Source organism: Mytilus galloprovincialis, chromosome 13 (assembly GCF_965363235.1).
Source record: "Mytilus galloprovincialis chromosome 13, xbMytGall1.hap1.1, whole genome shotgun sequence".
NCBI lineage: Eukaryota > Metazoa > Mollusca > Bivalvia > Mytilida > Mytilidae > Mytilus > Mytilus galloprovincialis.
The window spans coordinates 71,141,806-71,166,435 of record NC_134850.1 but is presented as its reverse complement, the minus strand read 5'-3'; the positions used below and the strand labels follow the sequence as shown (position 1 = coordinate 71,166,435).

Sequence of the window (24,630 nt, the reverse complement as noted above, 5' to 3'; positions counted from 1 at the left end):
TATTAGTTTGCGTACCGAAAGTTGGTGGTTCCCTCCGGGGACTTCCGCTTCTTCCATCAATATAAAATTACCGCCACGAATTAGTATGATAGTGTTGAAAGTGGAGTTTAAAAGCAACCAATCAACAAATTAATCAACACATCATCCATAACGGTATAATTATATATGCAAGAGAGGATAATTTTGTAGCTATCGTTATAAAATATTTCTAAAATTGACTCGAGTTCATTGGTGTCTTTAGCAATGAATAGAAATAGGAAGATATGATATGAGTGCCAATGAGACAACTCTACATCTAAGTCATAATGTGTAAAATGTAAACAATTATAGGTTAAATTACGGCCTTCAACACCAAGCTTTTACTCAAACCAAACAGCTTATATATAAGAGCCACACAATTTGTTTTATCATATTTTCGCCGCTGCCGGGAAATTCTTCAACTAGTTCCTGTATTAATTGATCTTAATCATCCGCCGAAATGTTTGAAACGTTATTTTTTGTTAAAATGAACTGTCTCACTTAATCTTTAAAATGCACTTTCGCTTAAAAGATTAAAGATCTATTTCTAAAACGTAATAAGTTAATCGTATGCTCATTATTGTAGATCCCGTATATTCATTATTGTAGACCCATCGATTAAAATTCATAAATTCATAATTTGACAATTTTCCATCAATATTTAGTGTGATGTTTTTTTTTTTTTATCTTAAATCGAGGCACAAACATGTCAAAGTTTTTCTCCTTTTAGATAACTTAAGATTTGATCCGGGTTGATATCAATTCGACAGAAGCAGATCGGAATCAGTTATGACGTAGACATTAACCGTACCGACGATGAAAGCACATCATAATGACGTTTCGACATCATATAATGAAGTTAACCGAACCACATGATATAAGATTACAAGCACACAATATAATGACACAACCACACCTTATAAAGATGTTTGCACATAATATAAGGGAAAATGCACATCATATAAGGATATTTGCACATCATATAAGTATATTTGCACATCATATAAGGACATTTGCACATCATATAAGTACATTTGCACATCATATAAGTACATTTGCACATCATATAAGTATGTATGCACATCATATAAGTATGTATGCACATCATATATGTGTAGTTGGACATCATATAAAGATGTTTGGACATCATATAAAGATGTTTGGACATCATATTAAGATATGTGGACATAATGTAAAGATAGTTGCGCATAATATAAGCATATTTGCACGTCATATAAAGGTGTTTGCACATCATATAATGACAAGTGCACATCACATAAAGGTAAATGCACATCATATAATGACAAGTGCACATCATATAAAGGTAAATGCGCATCATATAATGAAAAGTACACAGCATATAAAGGTAAATGCACATCATATAATAAAAAATTGTCATAACAAGACAGTTTTGGCGTTCCATATTAATTCGTTTATACTATTGTTCTATAAATGATTGTAAAATTGAGAATGGAAATGGGGAATGTGTCAAAAAGACAACAACCCGACCATAGAACAGAAAACAGTGGAAGGCCACCAACAGGTCTTCAGTGCAGCGAGAAATTCCCGCAGCCGGAGGCGTCCTTCAGCTGGCTCCTAAACAAATTTATAATACTAGTTCAGTGATAATGAACGCCTTACTAAACTCCAAATTGTACATGTATCATATGTCTATCTGGTAGTTCATCTTATCATGACCTAAACTTACAATGATAGACTCAAATTTCAGTTTTCGATTAGTTTTTTTTAAAGATACTTTAAGCAGTGGAAAGTTAACAATGTATGCTAAAAAATGATAAGGTCTGAATGATGTTTTCACCTTGACCTCGTGTACTTGGATCATTGACAATGTATGTAAAACGTGTAAAACATGTAAAATAATGATAAAATCACGTGATATTTTACCTGATTTGATCTGGGCACTGTTGAAAATTATTTGAAAGTTTCAAAAACCCACCATACTCCCCTGGCAATCTTCTAACAATGCCTTTTTTCTGCTGCTGTTTTTTTTTAATTGTATCAAGTTGATAAGGCTTGATTTGTTAATCAAATGGACAAACGTCAACGATAAATAAACTTATAATATCAAAAAAGAAGATGTGATATGATTGTTGATGAGACAACTCTCCACGAGTGTCCAAAATGACACCAAAATAAACAACTATTGGTCACTGTACGGCCTTCAACAATAAGCAATGCCCATACTGCATAGTCAGCTAGAAAATGCCCCAATATGGCAATGTAAAAACATACAAACGAGAAAAATAACGGCCTTATTTATTTAAAAAAATGAACGAAAAACAAATATGTAACACATAAACAAACGACAAATATGCTTCATGTTATTGTTAAAATGTTACAATAGTAAGTTACTTGCATTGCATTGCTATTACTTTTGCGTGCAAAAAACCTTTCGTCTAGCTATTGATTTCATTTGCGCGCCTCGGAAGTGCCGTTTCGAGCAGGATAAGTCTGTTTATTTTTAAATAAATCACTTAACCTGTAATACAATTCATCAAATTAGAAAAAAATGCTATTCACTCTACAATTTTCCAATGCAGTAACATGTTTGCTACAAGCTATTACGTTACGGGATCTCTCATAATACCTTTATATATCTATTCATAGTTCAAAAAGAAAATTATATAACTAAGAATTACAAGTGTTACAAGGTTTGATGCCTGGAGATTCTACATTTAATCAACTGTTTCACATAACAGATTGTTTGGCAAAGCGCTTGACTCGGGAAAAGAGATTCGTGTTGTCTTTTTCTTTTATATGTAAGTCGTGCTTTTGATCGAGTTGTGCTTTTTACAAACTCAGATATATTGGTAACAGAGATACGTCTTAAAGGTGGTTTATAAGCTATTTGTCAAATCTGAAACAAAAAGTTGTTATTTCAGGTCAATGTTCGGATACATTTAGTGAAAATGCTGGCGTCCCCAACCTTCAATAGTAGGCCTCCTACTTTTTGAGTATATATAAATGACATTGTATGTGGCATAGACTGTAATACAACACTTTATGCTGACGATATGTCACTTGTCATAGTAGTTGAAGAGGAATATGACTGAACCTATGATAATTTCTGAGAAATCGGAACAACCCTGTCACCCATTCATTTATATGAACGTTTAGTTTCGGAATTACAAAGTCATAAACACCTAGGATTATTTTTTCATGAGAATGTATCGTGTCATTCTCATGTTAATAAAATGATTTCCCTTTTTTTTGACAGGAAGACGGATTAATAGAAGAGAAACCTTGTATCCGGATCCCTTTGTAAATACAAAACACTGCATTTACATTTATATACATTGTGTAGGTCATATCTATGATTTTTGAAATAAAATATGTTTTAAGTAAAATGTGCCAATATTTGGAGTTTGAAATTCGTAGGTGAAGCTAAATATAGCTCAGGTGATCAGTATTAGGGGCGTATTGCATTTCCGCTAATTTTTCAAAGTCCCAATACTACGTTTCCGCATATTTAAAGTATACGTTTCCGCAATTTGTATTTATTACTTTTCCGCAAGTTAAATTACCTGGTAAATTGTAAATTATAAATATTTGAATATTTGAATATCATATATAAGATGAATTATTATTATTTATTTTTTTAATAAAGACAAGGTTCTGATCTATCTTATATCTACAATATACTAGATATAACTAGTTGACTCTGGTAGGGATTAGTTAAACTTCATTGAGAAACCCAATGAAAATTATTTGTTTTAAAAGTGTTCACCTTATCCGTAGACATAAAAAGGTAATCACACTCAACATTTGATCACACATCAAAATGGATCTGGTACATACAGAACGAACAGAGGAAAGAAATGCATAATCTACGACGGATTTTCCTATAGATCGTCAAATATTTTGAAGAATGGGGATAAAGTTTACAGGTATGTACAGTTTTACAAATATTAACTTTTCTCTGAATAAAATGATGTAAATATTTGATTTAATATTGTACGGGTGTATGTAATTAAAAATGATAGAATTTGTTCATACTTTGCCAGAACGTTGTATATATTTATTGTGAACGTTAATGTCGTAATCGTAGATAAGCCGAATATAGCGACTGAATTATTCGGGTTAGCAAAATAGCATAATATGAGAAAGATTCATTGAAAAAAAGAACATATTTTAGAGTTACCTCCCCTTAAAATGCTTATTTGAAAACGTTTACAAAAGCAAACAAATATAATTCACGCTTTTAAAATATCAATATTTGTAAGTTAACATTTTATAAATTTGTTCCTTGGAATGAAACTTCATATTTATTATCTGCATTCTTGCATTAAAGTTTGCTAACTTAATTGAAAATATGGACCTTAGGTTCTCTGTTAATTACAATCCAAAATGGCTAAAGACACAAATATCGCCTTAAGTTTGAAAAACTAATGGCATGAAGACTACTCATTATATATAAATACAAAAAAACTAAAATCGAGAGGTGAATACAAGATTAAAAAGGCAACAGTTAACCACACTCACAAATGTATCTAAAAAAGGGACGACAGACAGTTAACAGACACTCATCAATCTATTGTCATTGTATATTGCAGTATAAATCTGATTTGATATATTCTTATTTGTTTTCTCTTTTTGCAGATGTAGTTCCCTAAAAAGTTGCACAGCATCTATAACAACTGATCCTGAGGGTACTGCTGTTGTGAAAACCAAGAATACCCACAGCCACGAGAGAGATGAACACAAGGCAGAAACACGTCAGCTTCGAGTCCGTGTTCGACAAAACTCTGGTGACATTTCCCAGCTACCGTCACAAGTGATTAGAGGTGAGCTTCAGAAAATGGAAGAAAATCTATTAAATCATCAAGACTTGAAAAATGTTGCTATGTCCTTATACAGAGAAAGGCGAAAGCAGTTTCCAAAGTTACCAAAAAGTAGATTAGAAATTCACGAGACATTAAGACAAATGGATTTGAACACTAGCAAAACTGAAAGTTTCACTTTAGTGAATGATTTGGATTCGGGAATCGTTATTTTTTCATGTTTCACCAACTTGGAATGTCTATGTAATGAAATGACTGATATTTTCATAGATGGCACATTTAAATCCTGTCCGAAATTCTTCTACCAACTGTATTCGATACATGGATGTAAAAATGGTTACTACATTCCTCTTGTATTTGCGTTACTTCCACTTAAATCCGAGGAATGTTACATCAAAGTGTGGGATCTGCTTATTGATGTGTGCACTACCCGAAGATTAACTCTCCAGCCCGAGGTAGTTCATATTGACTTTGAATGTGCAATGCATACTGCTATTACGAAAACATTTCCTGCTGCTACAATCAGTTGTTGTAGATTTCATTTAGGACAAAGTTGGTGGAGACAAATTCAGTCGCTAGGTCTAAGTGCCGATTACAAAGACAAAGATTCGGATTTAGGTAAATGGCTAACTCATTTCTTTGGCTTGGCTTACTTGTCAACTGACATGATCGAAGAATGCTTTGTTGAGTTAATAGACGATGCTCCATCTGACGACAAATGTATGAAGTTTGCTGATTATATCTTGGAATTTTACATAGATGGCAATTCAAGATTTCCACCAACCATTTGGGCATCACCTCCTGATCCCGAGGAAAAGAGAACGACAAATGGTGCCGAGTCTTTTCATGCCCATCTGAACGAGCAATTTTATGCTAGCCATCCTAACATTTTTGTTTTTGTAGATGTTTTACTAAAACTGCAAACAACATCTTACATAAAGATGAGAACTCTTACTGTCAAAGCACCTGTTCGCAAATACGAAAAGGAAAAGATGGACTTCCTTCTAGAGCAAAATTCAAAACTTCTAAACGGATAATATACTACTGTGGACTTTGTAAGACGTGTTGGGTACAAGTATTCTGCCAGAACTGACTTAATAAATATTTATTTTTTATTATGGCTTTGCTTTCGATCAACAGGTATTCCTTAATTATTTGCGGAAAAGTAATATTTTTTTTTTCCGGAATAGTTAATTTTTTCCCAGAAAAGTAAGATATTTATTTGCGGAAACGTAAACTTTTTTTTCCGGAAACGTCATCTTTTTTTTCCGGAAAAGTAATGCCAATTTGCGGAAACGTAAAACGACGAGTATTAGACCGCTGGTTTTCCCGTTTAGATGGTTCTGCACTAGTAATTTTGGGCCCTTTATAGCTTGTTGTTCAGTGTGAGCCAAGACTCCGTGTTGGAGACCGTATATTGACCTATAATGGTTTACTTTTATAAATTGTTATTTGGATGAAGAGTTGTCTCATTGGCACTCACACCACATCTTCCTACACCTAGTCATTATATATATTTCAATGGTAATTGTATATAGAATGAACGGGGGAATTGGAAGAAACATGTACAGCATAGTTTCGATTGAAATAATTTCAATTAACAACAAAGGATTAATGTGAGAAAATGCGTTTACTGAAAGACACATGGACGTCTTCGAGAATATACAATTATATTACGAAGCCATCAATCTTATCGTTCTTTTGTTATCAAAAACATGTTTTAAAGTTACAGGAATCGGGTTTCTTTTCCAAACAATAACCTATATACTGCTTAAGGATACAACGGAGATGTTTGAATAATCAATACTTCTATGGCCTTTTTGTAACTTTTTTCAAATAGATACTTGTTTATTACAAACATTTCCTGTTTAACAATTTCCTCATTTGCCCAGGACGCACACTGAGAATTCCGGTTTACATTTATAACCATCTGTCCGGGAAGCAGGAGGCTGACAAAAGTGCATTGTATTACCAGATCTAATAATACTGATGATTCTTTAATATGACAATGAATGAAACACAACATTTTTCTAAAATGTAATACTAGTAATAAATAATATAGCATTATAACATAATCGAGTGCACTTCTAAACCATGGAATAAATTATACAAATTAAGAGACACAAAAGGAAGACCACATACTATCGTGACTGTTAATTCCACAAGGTTTGTAATTATCATATAGAATTAGATATAGTGTTTATTTTTTCTTTGTCTATGTATTATTAGATAACAGGGTACAGATTTCAGATTGATTATCATGTATGATTTCCAAAGATTCAAAACATCTGTAGCAGACATTTATATCTCAGCATATTTGATTTTGAATCTTATTTTCAACAAGTACCATTTTATCAAATTAAATAAATGAGATTTACTATTAGAGTGTGGTTCGATTGACTATTGCTATCTCCAAAAAGCATAAAATGTTTCAAATTTTCATCACCTAATTGAAAATTCCGTAATGTGAAAATAACTTCGATTTCACTAATGATAATTTCGATTATTTATATGTTTAATATCAATACAATTAGCCATTCTTTAGAATGGCTAACGATTAGAGGATTTTGTTTACGATTAACCTTGCGCGTCGATGATTCCTGTAATTTCAATAAAAAGTGGCTTTGCTATATCAGGACAGTCCATTGCATCACAATCGTCCACGTTTAAGCATATTAATAGGGTTTTGTTTCGGCAAACAGTCGAGGATTTGAGACTGAAGGGTTGGTTTCACGGAAGACCGCAGTGAATTCATGTACTACGTTATAACAGAGAGAAAACAACTACACACCTATGTCGGTTTAACTGGTATAGAAGAAAGAATTAATTAAATTGTTTATAAAATGAGAAAGTAACACCATAAGAAAACTATGTATTGCCATTTTTGAATATTAATCATTATGGACCAATATCATTATCATAATCATTGAAAAGCATTATATCATATTTAAGCATTTAAATTTCATATTTTTTCATTTTATAGATTTCGACAGAACATCGACATGAAAATGCAGGTAGAGGCTTATTATTTCTGTATACTGATAAAAGTCGCAGAAAAACTTGTCAATGGACAATACTATTCGAAATGTCAACAACCAGAAGTGATTACATTTATCAAAGATCCTATTCTAACCAACAGCTGTGCCTCAGTCTTATATGGGAGTACTATGTGCAATAGTATACGTGGATGCGATATGTTCAAAATGACAATGAACACGTGTATGTTTCACAGAAGTAATGCTGGGTGTAATGAAATCGGTGTCCATAATACGAGAATGTTTAAAAAGCGTAAGTCGAAATTTCAAATCAAAGGAAAGATTCTAAAAAAAAAGTTGTCATACTTAATGAAATGGTCTTTTGAAAAAAACAAATATTGCAAATTTATTTGCTGTACTCCAACAAAGCCTTTTTTGTAACAAAACATACAAGTAGGCTCGATACAAGTACTAGAAATGTGAAGATATGATTAAAACTGTTCTCCTGATCAACATATATATCCGTTTTGGCGATAAAGTGTATCGAAAGGTAGAAGGTATTTCTAAGGCACTAATTGCGCCTCTTTAATAGCATATGATTTATTCCTGTTTTGCTATGAATCCCAGTTTACGACCAAACTCAGTAAAGACATGTCATTGTTACATTATATTGACATTATCCTGATGATATGTTTTAGTTAAATCTCTAAATCTACTACCAAAATTTACCCAAAGGAAATTACTTTAAATAAATCCAACATAAACAGCAGTTGTTGTCCTTTTTTACAATAAGACATTTTCATTTCTAAAGGGATATTCCATGCGACAAAAGAGACGATTTTCTTTCCCTTTATTAAGTTTTGTTTTTTAGACGGCGATTTTTTTTGGCTCCATCCGGTTTACATGTATATACCCCTATTCGTTCAGTATGCACGTGTTTGTAGTTATGTCATAGATTTTTACGAACGTAATCAATACATCACTGGTAAATCATTAGGTATGGGATTTCGTTACTAAACATTGCTTAAACCATTTACTAAATTCTTTCATAGATACAAAGATTTGATTAGTAAATTTTGGCTGTACATGTAGAAAACGATATTTCAAATCCTAAATTTTACAGTTATATTGAACGGAAATTAATATGTCTCCTTTTCGAATGGTGTTTGGGATGTGTTAATACACATCCACGGTTATTTCATATTTAGAGAGTGCTTTATCTATACATAACATGATATATATTTATTATAAGGTTAGATCCTAACGATCCTACTGCCTGTCGATACTTTTCCTTGAAATTTACATTTTACAACGATACATTTTCCTATGGTGCTAAATACATTGTGTACTTCTGTTCGTCATATTTTAAATACCTGAATCCATATTGTTTGACTGAAACATAGTATTTATAAAGCTGCATCAAAACCCACTGGGGTAAAGCTGATGACCGTAACTGCATTCACGGTCATCCCAAGATGTCGGATGAAAAATTAGGTCAGTTTCTGTATTGTCTGTTACAGTGTTTCTATATCATTTTCTTTACAAAGTATACATTGATACGATGTAAATTTATAAAAGATTCACACAGAAATCACAAATTACTACCGAAAAATGTTCAGGAAACGCGAAATTCAATTTGAAAAAATCGCTAAGATGTCCGTAAATCATTATTAAAATATTTTCAAGATGACCGTAACATAAAACAAGGATGACCGTGATTGGTAAACAGATGACCGTAACTTGTAAAAGATGACCGTTATTTGAAAAGAATGACTGTAATTTTTAAAGGATGATCTTAACTTTTAAAGGATGACCCTCAATTCTAAGAATATCCGTATTTGTATTCATAGATTTTTGTTGTGTTTGTCTCAATAGGGGCTTAGTTAACGGATATAAACATGTTTCATCAATTTATTTTTAATTATTTGCCGTATGTTGAGTTCATGACATTGAAAGTAAATTGCAAATTCCTCGTAAACAATGAAATATTTATTGATAACGACTTTAAAATTTTAATACAAATTGACAGAGATACGACGAAAAGTTGAAGAAACAAGAATGTGTCCCTCTGAGGTGTCTCTAGTACATGCCTCATCTACATATATATAAACTTCTATGTTCAGTGGACCGTTAAAATGGGAAAAAAATTGTTATTTGGCATTATGATTAGAAAGATCATATCATAGAAAACATGTGTACCAAGTTTCAAGTTGATTGGACTTCAACGTCATCAAAAACATCCTCGACCAAAAACTTTAACCTGAGGTGGGACAGACGGACGAACGAGCAGACGAACGGACAAACAAACGAACGGACGCACAGACAAGAAAACATAATGCCCATGAATGGAGCATAAAAAATGCTTATCAAACATATGAATATCCGGTAATCGAGCCTGTGTGTATGGTTCCAGAGGAAGCAGATTAAAATCTTAGGTTGTCTTTATATATGAATAACATTGCTATACATACAAATTGACAAAGTTCCCGTCAGTGGTGGAACCAAGGGGGGTCCGGTGGTTGGAACCCCCTTTTTATTCACCGATCAGTGCATTTGAATGGGGACACATAGTTTGAACCCCCTTTACCCTGGGTTGGGACCCCCCTTTTTTTGAAAATAGCTTAATCCGCCCCTGTCCCTTGTGATACGCTATACGCACAAGACCATTTTAAGGATATATTTTGCTGCAGCTCGCCTTCACTAATTTGGTCTTAGTATTTTAAAAACAGGTTCTGTCATTTTACTTGCAAGACAAAATAGAAGACAAATCAAAGACGATATAATATCAATGGGTGTACATCCATTGGAATTTTAAAAAAAGTGCATTTATTATATGTCATTACAAGGAATTCCAGAAATAAAAAAAAAATCTTTTGGCTTTTAGTTGGAGGCTGTTTTTTTTATTATACTTGTAAGGTGTCATTTAATCGCACTTTTGTTGCATGTTTTCCCCACTTTTTCATGCGCATGTCTTGTTGTATGTTCATTTTAAAAATTATACCTCTACCGTAAAAAGTCATGCTTCAATGATTCCCTACATAATCAACCAAATCCCCCCCTAGATCCGCCTTTGTCTACACCATTAATCATTTGATACAAAAAGTAGTTATACAAATATGGATATTTCTTAGAATTGACGATCATCCTTTAAAAGTTATCATTTAGAAATTACGGTCATCCTTTACAAATTACGGTCATCTTTTAACCAATTACGGTCACCCTTGTTATAAATTGCTGATTCTGTTACGGTCATCTCGATTGTGATTTAAGGTCATCTTAACGATTTTTTTTAAAATCGAATTTCCTGTTTCATGCACATTTCTCGGAAGTAATTTGTAATTTCCGTGTGAATCTTTTATTAATTTACATGGTATCAATGTCTCCTTTGTAAAGAAAATGATATAGAAACACTGTAACAGACAATACAGATACTGACCTATTTTTTCATCCGACATCTTGGGATGACCGTGAATGCAGTTACGGTCATCAGCTTTACCCCAGTGAAAACCGATGTATTATCTTAATTGGATTCAAATGTAAATTGTAAACACTATTGAAATTTTTTTGTACAGCTTGTACGGATACCGACATACGATGTTCAAATTCAAACAATATGGATACAGGTTCTAAATATATGACGAAGATATATGCACAATGAAATAAGCATCATAATGCAATGTATTGTTATAAAATGTAAATTTTAAGGAAGTGCAAGAAAACCGATAAAAATGAAGAAAACAAAGTGAATAGTCTATATATCGGTAGACATAGCCAATTGCCGATATACGCCAACCGTATTCTAGAACAACAAAAAGCTTTGCCTAATCATGTCACTTTTATATGTTCCTCGACACGTATGCTTAATGATTTGTCTTAAATGTTACAATTGTAGCATAATGAACTACAGTTTTACTGAATTCAATTTGAATTTTGTGTTGAACCAGTTAAATCAATGTATTTTATCAATCATTTACCCACAGAAAAAGACTTTATCGAAACGAAAATGTTATAAACCGCTTAAAGTTATAAGTACATGTCAATTCTTTTTTTATTTAATCATTCTTTTACACAATCCGAAAAATCATAAAGGAAAACTAAATGTTCAAATGGCAAACATATATATTCAATTGGCAAACATATATATTCCCATCAAAAAAAGAAATGTTCTTATAGAAATAAACTTTCCCATGGGAAGAAAAGGAGTTTCTTTAGAATCAAAGTTCCTTGTGGAATTTAGAATTTCCCTGAGGAACAAACAATTTATAAAAGTTTCCACGGGAAATTGAAGTTCCAAAGGGAACTTTAAGATTGCCATGGGAAAAGTACTTTTTCTCCAAGGGAACTTCAAATTTACCCATGGGAAGTTCTACTATACTCATGGAAATCTTCAATTTCATATTAGAATTGTACTTTAAATCATCTGTAGTGACAACAGTGAAAACAGTAACATATTGGGACAAATAGAGTAAATTTGTTTTAATTATCTATCACTTGGCCAAAAATGTTTTTGGAATGGCAAATGTGTCCCTCACAGTGATATTACCTTATTGTAATTCATCTCTTTTGTTACATACATTTTTGTAAATGAAATTAACGAATGGTTTATAACAAACTAACACTTATGATTTGAATAAAATATGTCATAAAAAGTTATATAGAATAGGTTCATAGGTTAGTAAGGTAAGAAACCCATTATTTATTTGTTCCGCACCAGGAGCCTGATATCCAGTGGTTGTATAACGTTAATGTCTGTAATGCATTTGTTCGTTTATTCATTTTAGTATAAGTACACCAGTTTTCACTTATGAATTTTTTGCAGCTTATTATGTGTGAGTTTTGCTACTTTGTGAATCAACGCAAGGTTCTATCAAAAGGGTCTGCTGCACTCAACTGAGTCCCAGCTGGCGCAACAAATGACTTTATTTAATTATAGTTTAGGGAAAGATCATAAGGGATTACATTTTTTTGCTTGCAAAAGAATTGTTCCGTTTTAGATATGTTATTCCAAAGATTGTAGTCCGGTGTATACGATATCTGGTAAACAAAAACTACTCAACAAAGGTTTTGATCAGATAAATTGAAGACATCGTGTCGGGAGTTAATTATATTTGCTTGTTCAGATTTTCTGAATCAATGTCGGTATTTTATAACTTATTTTTGTTTATGTTAACAACCATATGAGGGAAAACTAATGTTTAAGTATCAATACCTAAGCTATGTTCTTGTCCTCATATGCATGTATTTTTTTGTCACTGAACAATCCATCCAGCTATTCAACCTATCGTCCGTAAGCAAAGAAACAAATTCTTTTAATTATACTTTCACCACAATCATTGTTCAAGCAATTTGTCTGATGGAACTGATACCTTCGTTATACCTTTCTTTTGTAAGGTTTTGTGACGAATCACTGATTTCTGTTGTAAATGACGTCACTTTCACATAAAGAAAAATAACACATGATTGGAGGTTATAAGTCATTTACTGCATAGCACCAAGTGAACATTGATTAAATCATGGAAGTGAAAAGAAATATACTTCCATGTTTGAATTCAGGAATTCTATATTTATAGAAATGTTGAAATTTGTTAACTGTGTTAATTTCTAAAAAATGTTATCCATGAAATAATAAATTGGTTCATATACAAATGTAGTTCCTCACGTTGCTACGTATTTTTGCATCTGTGAAATCAAATTTCAAGTTTAAGTTAATCTAGAAAATCAATTTCGACAAAGAAAGTTTATTATAATAAGTTTTATTTTCATGTGATGTGGAAAAAATATGTGATCATACAATCATATACGCATACTAAACAAACATTATAGTTTAAAAACATAAACGAATGTATTAACTAACTAAAATTACAATGCGAAATTAAAGATCTTATCTTTCAGTTGCTTGTCGACCCGGGTGGTCACTTACAAGTAATATATGCTACATTCAGACCACGCAAACTGTCACATGCAATGAAGCACAGGTAAAATATGTATTAATGAATTAAGAAACGATAGAATTTTTGCATCTATATACCATAATATGTATCTCAATAAATTATATTATTTGAGAAATAAAAAACATCTGTATTCGTGTTTTCTGAGATCTTTGATAATGTAATACATGTAATGCTATAAAAAAAAAATTACGCACACTATGAAAGTGTTATATGAGACTTGGAGTCTATTGCAGAGCAAATAATGTTTCTTTTAAATTCATTCAACATTTTAATTGACACGGAACGAACAGAAACTTCTCATATTGTAAACACAACTTTCGATCGCTGTATACTGTTGTGTTCTCGGGAAGGTGTTTGGTAAATCTTGCCTTTGGGCTGCTGCCTCATTGGCGTATATCACACATCAACACGAGGGTTGCCACATGTGGAGCATAATCCTTACTCTTCAGGAGCACCTGAGAATACTCCCAGTTTTTGGTGGGGCTCGTGTTGCTTAGTTAATAGTTTTCTTTGTTGTTTTTTGTTTGCCTTTTTCATGTTTAGCCATGGCGAGTTTATTTTTGATTAATGAGTTTGACTGTTCCTCTGGTATTTTTCGCCCCTCTTTCATTAATATACATGTAATAGATCATATGTGATAATTCAACTTAAACACACGCTAGTTAATGTAACTTGAAGCTGCACAAAGGTTATCTGTCACAGGGCAATAACTTCGAAATAATCTTTTTTTTCCCACATATTTCAGATAAATGTAAACTGTCAAAAATGATAAGTGATATAGTTCGCCATGCAGTTTTCAATAAATTTCTTTTCGAAATGGTAAACTTGTATAAATCGTTGATCGGCATAAGGCTGATATGAATCTTTGATATACATTACATGTGAACCTGACAAGATACAAATGACGACAGCGCTTGCAATTTGTCAATTATAAAACATTTCCAAGGGACATTCACTAAATTTCTAACTTGTATAAGATATGTGATCTAGACCTCCGATTCACATTCAATACTTAAATACTTATTCTACAAGAAAGGTAACCTTGTGAGTGTTTACACTGAAATATTTCTTCTACAAGAAAGGTAACCTTGTGAGTGTTTACACTGAAATACTTATTCTACAAGAAAGGTAACCTTGTGAGTGTTTACACTGAAATATGCTGAATACAAGTTGTTAACAAAATATTAAAGTGATAAATAGTCCTTATAATATAATAGAGTGGATACATTTGCAATTTTATTTAATTAGACATCCTGTCTGGACTTGGGAGGAATTGCCGCGGAATTTTACAGTACAGAAGAAATGGACGATGCCCTAACAGTTATCACAAGTAAATGTAGTTTATATCAAGTGTTTTAAGCATCTGATTGTTTGTCTACGCCTTTACATATCACTCGCTATATATAAACACAAACATCTCCATCAATGAAACATGTGGTAAACTCAAACTTTACCAATGCACAGTTTTGTGAGAATATTTTGATGTAGAAGTTATTTTAGATACACGTTGCATTTTGCAAATCAAAAACGTGCAGGAAAATTGTGTTTATTGGTAGCTATAATTGAATATACTCTTTAAACAATTAATTTTTTACTATTGTAAGACTTGGTTTGCAAACTCTACTTCATCGTAGTTTATCAGTTAAATAATTAGAATTATACTATTTACCGGATTTGTTATAACAAAAGCAACACGACGGGTGCTACATGTGGAGCAGGATCTGCTTATCCTTCCGGAGCACCTGAGATCACCCATAGTTTTTTTATGGGGTTTGCGTTGTTTATTTTTTTAGTTTTCTATGTTGTGTGTACTATTGTTGTTTGTTTGTCTGTTTCATTTTTGGCCATGGCGTTGTCGATTATGAGTTTGAATGTCTCTTTGGTATCTTTCGTCCCCTTTTTAAAAAAAAATAAGATGTAATATTCTGTTAAACAAAAGTGTCATAAAAAACTGATCAAAGGAGCCAGTCGCACCATTATTCTACACAAGACTCTGCAGTGGCGTCAAAATCTAGACACTTGGAATTCAGTAGTTCAAACGACTTAAAAACAAACATTTCAAAGCATGATAAGTCGCTACAGACAAATAGATAAAACGAAAACTAACTCTTTAATTGGCTGTGCATATATTTCTGTTTCGTTTTTTTACAGGTAACGTGTATGTAGGTGGTTTTCTACAAAATGGTGTTTTCCTTTGGGATGATTCTCAGCAACAAGTTGATAGTGCACTCTGGCTTCCTAATGAACCAGTTGGGGGAGACTGTGTGCAAATATGGAAGGACAAGAAGGGTCTCGATGCATTGAATTGGTGGTTCTATAATTCTGTTTTGTGTCAGCAGGTAATATATATGTCTTAGTTAAAATAAATATTGCCTTTTGCAAATAACATGAACTGATGAACAAAGTTCAATTTGTCACTTGTTAAATGCTTGGTTCACACAAACAAGTAATTACCATGCGTGTCACCAGGATTTTCCTCTTTCCGAATGTTTAAATAATACAGACATTACACAGAACGTAAAGATAAATGTAGTTTCAAGAAATTAATTAAATCTTATATTTCTTCAACTTGCAAAGAAATCAAGGCATTTTCTGTTTTTTTTATAATATTGATTCTAAAATCAGAAGTCTGGAAGGATATTCTTAGAATATATTTTTTTCTTTAAGGCGAAGTGTACGTAATTAAACTACACAATGCATGTTTTTTTAAATTTTACATGTAGATTCTGCTTGTAAAAATAAATCGGAAAATAAAATAAAAAAATGGGGTAACCGTTTTTCGTTTTTGAGATACGAGCTGTTGAAGTTAACAGCATCATACACCAAAATTACAAAGGATATATAGGGAAAATCGTGAAATTCGGCAGGAATTGTTACATTTCCAAGATTTTCTATTATATTAGACAACCGATTTTTTTTAAAATTTATGAGACGATTCTAAAATGTCTAAGGAATCGATTGGTGCAAAGAAAGTCCTTAGCAACCGTGCTACTTTCAAGCTATTTCCTGTTAAAGTTGAATCTTGAGTGTAAAAAAAACCAAAAAACAACGACAACGTTATTGACGTCGCCGCAACAGTTACGACGCTTCATATAGTCCTATACTTGTATGAAATATATACCGTTTTGTTGGAGTTCGTGTTGCTCGGTCTTAACTTCTTTATGTTACGTTTTGTGTACTATTGTATTGTATTTGTCTATTATATTCGGGTGCGTGCGGAGATCGCCAAGCTATAAAACGGTTGACATTTTCTTCATTATGAACTAGAACTATTTTCGACCTCGGTGCCTTATTTTTTGTTAAAATCTAAACACTGGGCCTTTTTTTTTTATCAAAATCTTTGTTCTCATAAAACTTCATTTCATCAAGGTCTCTTCTCAGAATATCAGCCATCTGTCTGGCACAGGATAACAAATCAATATTTAAGTAAATTTAAGTTGTGTGGTAATTCTTAGTACATTTGGGTAAATTAATCTTATCTTTGTGCCGCATAAGCATCTCTTTAATTCAACACATCCCTGAGCCACGACATTATATATTTTATGCATCGCATGCTCTTCTTTTTATCACAATCCAGACCGGCTAGTAACCGTTGTATAACTTTACACGTCTGAAGACGAATATTTGCGTGAAACATTTTTGTATGATTTTTATTTCTGGAAATCAATCTGAAATCTACAACAGTCCATTTCCGAAAGTCGGGCTGGACCTTCACTTTTATGTGCATTCGGGATTTACACAAATTGTAACCCGAATAATTCAGTCGTATTTTTCAGCTGATGTACGAATGCTACATTTCTCGTGTAGGAGAAAATCGGACATGGAAAGGGCTTGAATCATTCGAGTTACTCAAATTGAAACTCTGGAATATATTTCTAGCTGTTCGGAATTCGCGGAAACAAATTTTCGGCATTACGGTATTGAATCAATAGAGATACCAATTATTTCTTTTAACAAATTCGAATACCAGTCAGTTTATAGGACTTCAGTTTGAAATAGGGGCGGCAATCCATTCGTTTTATCCAATCAATTGGAAAAGGGGGGGGTCAACATTGATAGTCAAAAAGCCTTGAAATATTCAATAAAAAACGTTGAATGTAAATTATATGAACTCCAAAATCTCATATTATAAGACTAGTAAACCACAGGCTTCTCAATTCTTGTATGATGATGAACTAGGTGAAAACCTAGAGCTGATCGAGTGCGAGATCCTCATGGATAATCATCGAGGTCGTTAAACACCCCTTGCAGTAAACTTTGGTTAAATTTAAAAAAAAAATCGAAATGTAATAGTCTGAACACATTTCACCGCTCATTCCACTAAATATTAAATTGCAGTTACAAGTATCACAAAACTTCCCTGGCCTCTTTTCTTTAACCATAATAGAGGGAGGAGGGGAGGAGGGATCCAGATATTGAAATCCCGGGCTTAAAAACACGAAATCCGGCGAGGTCCCGAATAAAAAAAAATCAAATCCCGACTACCCGAAATTCGGAAATAGAATTCCCGGATCCCGGAGTTCCGATAAAGGTCCTACCCCCTCCCCTCTCGTATTTCTTTATTCTATTCATTCTTAATCTTGAATTGAGACTTGATACTTCAAAATTACATTCTCTCATTTTGAATGATGCACACAGGCACAATAAAAGAAAACAGATTCCGCTATATCTCTTCGAAATTGGAATTCGTGAAAGAAGAAATGACATGTTATATTTTATCTTACAAGTGTACTTTCAATTTCAATATGGTTCTAAATTTAGATTTAGTTTTCCCATAAATTGCGGACGGAATAGAAGACACTTGTTTATTTTCTGCACATGTAGAAAAAGTTGAAAACTGGGAGTTGAATGACATCATTTTTACTTATTTTAAGATAAATGTTAGAATTTTTAAGTTAGTTACTGAGTAATATTTGGGGCATATTTTGTTTATTTTTTGTTTGTTTTCCGTCTTTGTTCTTCCGACTTGTAAGTGTTGCACTAGTGATCAAATTATTCACTTGGTATCGTCTGATTTCTTAATATATGAATATAAGTCATGTCCTTAAATTTTCAATTGCACAAAATACGAACATTTCAACGTCTTTTTGATTAAACAATTAAATTCACACGTCTTTCATTAATTATTTGTAACCTATTATAAAACTTTACGTTGAGTACTGTGTTTTTCGTTCAAGACTACGGCTTTTTAAAACGATATTGTTGGGTCAATTCAGGTTTCATTTTAATTAATTTGATATCAATAGAAGAAAATTTGTTACATGTTTATTTGTTTATTTGTTTATAATTTTGTTGTGAGGCGTTTTTTTCTTTCTGTTGATATCATAAACACGAAATGCCTTCTCCTACGCGTCTAAAACAAAAAAAAACCAGTGTTTTTAAGTCAGGCTGCACACAGAACAACGTACAGAATGCTGTGATTTTTAATTGGAGTTATTTAGATAATTTCTATGAGGTTTAAGACAGCACAGGCGTGCTTGTTGGATTCATTATAGACCACAGAAAGTAGTTTCTCTTTCGTGTGTCCTTTCTTGGAGTAAGGGAGATAACTTGCGTAACTAACGACGAACGTTTTTAATCCCGTATTCCGCTAGAGGCGTGCAATTACGTACTCTTCGCCTTAAGGAATGACTGTAATATTTTTTATGTCTATGAAGAAATAACATAAAAAATTTAGTGCACACTGAATAACGTGCGTAGCGGGTTATTTAACAGTGTGCACCCTATTTTTTATGTTATTTCGAATAGACAGAAAAAATATTACAGTCATTTCTTATAATTTAATTCTAAATTCCATTTAAACCGTAGAAAACCATGAAAAAACTTTGATGACGTCACGGTCACATGACTAAATTATGTCTATGGGCTGATAACAAAATAACGTCAGCCAATCAGAAGACGCGTTATATCCAAAATTAAATAATTTTTAAATAGAGAATTGTTTATTCTAAAATATTTCAAATTTAAAATTTTTTCTCAGTTGCCTAGAGTACAGATTAAGTATCCCCGTTAACAATTTAACCAACTGCCCTAGAAGCAGGCGGATAAAAATTTAACTGTGTTCTTTAAATTGAAAGTTTAGCATTTATAACATAAAAAACTCATATCAAAAATTTATTTTACAGGACAATAAATAAGACCACTGAAATTCTTGACTATCCTCTCCTTTATTTTTTCCAGGTTTGGCATGCCATTCAACCAGGTTTAACCCACTATTTTTTTCTTAAGATATCCTGTACCAAGTCGGGAATATGGCAGTTGTTATCAAATAGTCTTTTCTTTGTATGTTGGCGTTTTTTTTGGTTTCACTTCAGTGTTCCTGTTATTTCTTTGTTTTCTTCTTGTAGTTGGTGTGTTTATCTCAGTTTAAGTTCGTAACCCGAATTTCTCTCAATCAATTTATTGGTTTCGTCATCACAATGAGATATCCAAACTTAAAAGTTAGAAAAAACCTGATAATAACGTGGCAAAAATCGAACAACGATCAAAGACAAGCAACAGTAAACAAAATACAACAAAGAGAACTAAAGACTGCACAACACGAATTCCACAAAAAACCGGGGATCTCAAGTTCAAGGATCTGCTAACAATGTACTCTTCGGGAGTGAAATTAGATAAAAGACGTGCTTTTGAATGTAATCTTCTATGATCCACATGGGAAACTTCTATCCGGAATAAATATCTCAATTATTTAACTTTTATACACATTTCTTTTGGTGGTCAATTTTAAGTATTTTTGTCATATAGCTCTTTAACGGTTTCGGTACTTGCACATCCTCGGATTTCAAATGTTTGATTTTGAGCGTTCATGTGGAAGATAAATCCAGATAACCGCTTCCGACGCATTGCAATTATTTAACGTGTTGTTATCAATTTTTTTTCAGAGACTCTTTCGTTGGCTTTGACCTTGACAGATGATACAGAAAAACATATGTCATCTTCAGTGTTTAAATGTGTCGAAATGTTTTCATCTGTTGCATTAGGAATCATATCATAGCTCAATACTTTAAGTATTATTTTCATGATAAATATAGTAAGAAGTCTTTTATTATTGTAATTTGCATAATGTGTAGTGTATCGTCATCTGTGTTTTTTTTATGAAAAGGAATAAGATTGATATGTGTGATATATTCAGGTTCAATAAATTAAGTGTCTATTAAAGTTGACTTAGCTAAGCCCTAAGGGGTTTCTACCCCAGGTAAAGATTGACTTAGCGGTATATGCATGAGTTTTAACAACTACTGATTCGAAGCTACTGTTGGGTGGACATTTCATGTCCATAGATATCACCAGATCATTTCTGTAAATTAACTGTTAATAACAGTTGTAGAACTTGAAAATAGTCATGATAAAATTTTAGGTGGCTGATTATTGTCAGTATCAAAAATTCTAAACACTAATGTATTTTTATCGCCAGGTATAAATTGACTTAGCTGTACATTTATTTAGCACATGTTTTCAGAGTTGTATGTTATAAATGCTCTTCAACTTTGAAAATTATTTGGATATCGAATTGTTTTGATTCAATGGTTACCGACAGTCTTATGTAGACAAAAGATACGTCTGGCGTAGCAAATTATAAACGGTTATCTTTGATGTGTTTTAAGTTCCAATAAGATTCACACCAAAAGAAATTGTATAAGCTTATGGTTGCTTGATGTAGAATGGAAGATCTATTTGAAATAAGCTATTCTCTCATTTGTCTGGTATACTAAAAAAATGAGGAATACATAAAAATTTCATAATAAATAAATTGCCTTTCTATTTCCAGATTTGTGTAATTTTATGAAATGAGGTAGTAATAATGATATAAAGTTAGAGTATACAACAAAAATTAATATAAATGACAAATTATTCAAGGTACAAAAGCCGGTTTGAAGGTCGTTCGGTATACTACTGTTGCCTTAATTAAGCACAAAATGTTCGGAAATAAATGCTCTTCAACTTTGTATATTGTTTTGATTTCGAAATATTTGTTTTCGAACATTGCCAATAATCTTATAAAGACAAAAGCACGTCTCACGTATCAACTTATAAATGAATGTCCGTCTGGTATATTTCGCTCCTCTTTTATAGATGGATGTTTTTGGTGATTTTCAGTTTCAATAAGATTCACACATGAATATAGTTATCAAAAGTACCAGGATTATAATTTAGTACGCCAGACGCTCGTTTCGTCTACATAAGACTCATCAGTGACGCTCATATCAAAATAGTTATAAAGCCAATCAATACAAAGTTGAAGAGCATAGAGGATCCAAAATTCCAAAAAGTTGTGCCAAATACGGCTATGGTAATCTATTCCTGGGACAAGAAAATCCTTAGTTTTTCGAAAAATTCAAAGTTTTGTATCAGGAAATTTATAAAAATGATCACATTATTGATATTTATGTCAACACCGAAGTGCTGACTACTGGGCTGGTGATACCCTCGGGGACGAAACGTCCATCAGCAGTGGCATCGACCCAGTGGTGTAAATAGTTATCAAAAGTACCAGGATTATAATTTAGTACGCCATACGCGCGTTTCGTCTACATAAGACTCATCAGTGACTCTCATATCAAAATAGTTATAAACACATTTATAGTGGTCAGGGTTGGTTAAAAAACAATTGAAGATCTGTTTGATCAACTCAATTCTCTGATTCGTCGGATATGTATATTCAAGAGAATGATAATCCCTTTCTTCATGGTTAAGTACAAATTTAGAATATTGTAAAGTGCAGAAGGCGCAAATGATCTCTAGATTTGTTTTATTCAAGAATTTGTTTTATTGTTGGTGTAAATTAAATGTTTATAATTGACTCATGACTTCATTTTGTAGTATTTCATTTAAGGGCTAGTTTAAGGGATGGAAGGACTTTCTTTTAATTTGGGAAATATTAAAAATAATGTGTTATAGACTAGATGTAAAGTGACACACCAATACAAAGTATATGTTTCTTGACTGTATGTATGAACATAAATCTTTAAAAAAAATTGAGCGAGGAATTATCATATTGTAATTGCAGTTTCAATAAATAAATAAATTTCATTTACAACAAATTTATTCCTTTCAGCCAATACTTCTTGTCCGGCTTTTAAAACTATTTTATTATGTCTGGGAAATGTTCTAACAAAATGCCTATAAAAGTTTTAAGCTCAAATCATATTTCTGTTGTTTTTTTTATATCGAAATATTTGTATATTTTTAGGTAAATTAATTTAAGTTATTTATTTTCATAACAATATGGGCACAAATTTTACTGCAACAGTAAACTTCAACTTATTTTGATTTTTTATTTGTTTCATAATGCAAATTTTATTCAAATCCAATCATTGTGAAAATACTTTCAATCTGGTAAATGTGCTTCAGGGCAGTTGTAACTCATTTATAAAAAAAAACTCTTCTTTTTGAATTGTAATTAGGTCTACATAATAGGATAATCCCTACTAAGAACATGATTTACATTCCTTCTTCACAATTAAGAGACACCAAATTTTACAATTACATTTGTCAAGAGCACTTTGCTATATTCTAAGTTTAAAACATTAATATAGTTAATTTACTATAGTAATTAGATAACAGTTTTAAACAATAGATTTTTATGAATGTATATTTGTATAATGAAATAATAAATAATATTACTTCGTATAACATTGGTAATCATATTGAAAAATATTTCATTACCAGTTATTGAATGCTGAGAATAATGTCCATTCTTCAATAAACAATCTGGTAACTACAATAATCAGTTGAAAACAGCTTTGACATCCTTATTCCATTAGGAGAAGATTGTTACCAATTGTTTGTATTTGTGCAAGGTTTATAACTATAATATTCTGTTTTTCTCGGACTCTTAGTGACTTATTAACTAAATCCATTGCATGTTGGGTAATTAACGAATTATACTTTATTCTTACATACAGGATATTTTTTTATTATTTGTATAATTAGCTTTTAACTAGCTGTCAGTAACTGTGAGTACTCTGTATTAATGTGTTTTTGTTGTTGTAGGGATGTACATATACATTGTCAGGTCTAGTCTGTGTAGTTGTGACTTGTCTTTCATGTTTTACTGTTACACCCCTGTCCAAGATTTGGGGAGGGCTGGGTGCTCTCTTACATGCTTAACCCCCTACCCCATCCCCACAATAAAACATTCTATATGTGCCTTTCTCAAGTAAGGAGACTGTAATTCAGCTGTTATTGTTTTTTCTTTGTAACATATTTGTATTTCATTCATTGTTTTGTTTTCATAAATCATCACGTTAGATTCCATATTTAAAATGTTTAACATTTGTCCCAGAAACATTGATATAGGGATGGTTATCGCGCAGCGGCGGGGGCGTTAGCTTAATTCTTAGAAGCTTTATATTTAGAAGGGTTGAAGACCTGGATGCTTCATACTTTGAATATAGATGCCTTATGCTACGAAGTCTCCATCTGCCACATGTCTATTGTTTTTTTTTTACCTTATGTACATCGTTCAGTGGCTATTTGAAAAAAAACTAAAGTTTTTTTGTAATGTTAATTTCTCTCTTATTATGAGTATATGATAACTATATTTGGTATATGCCTACCTTGCTATGTCCTCATGCCCATCAGACAGTTTTCACATGACCTTGACCTCATTTGATGAATCAAAGTAAACACGGTTCAGTTCTGGTTGTAAAGTCTATATCTCAGATACTATAGGCAGCAAATCTAGTATATTTGGTGTATGGAAGGAATGTAATGTGTACCTGTCGTAGTGGCAGATGTCATCTGACCTCGACCTCATGTTGGTTGTTTAGTGGTTATAGTATTTTTTTGTGTTTTTATTCTTTTTTTAATACTGTATGCAATTAATAGGTATACTATATTTTTTTGTATAAAATGATTGTAAGTAAACTCATCATGAAT

The 24,630-nt window shown here is 32.2% G+C and overlaps 1 long non-coding RNA gene across 1 annotated transcript; it reads left to right on the top strand.

Moving 5' to 3' along the window:
* Positions 1-3,254: 3,254 nt before the first annotated feature.
* LOC143056483 (uncharacterized) lies at positions 3,255-21,513 on the top strand. The gene is made up of 6 exons (XR_012972369.1): positions 3,255-3,339; positions 7,804-8,108; positions 13,688-13,770; positions 14,995-15,076; positions 15,898-16,085; positions 20,631-21,513. It is a non-coding gene; the product is annotated as an uncharacterized LOC143056483 (long non-coding RNA).
* The last annotated feature ends 3,117 nt before the right edge of the window (positions 21,514-24,630 follow it).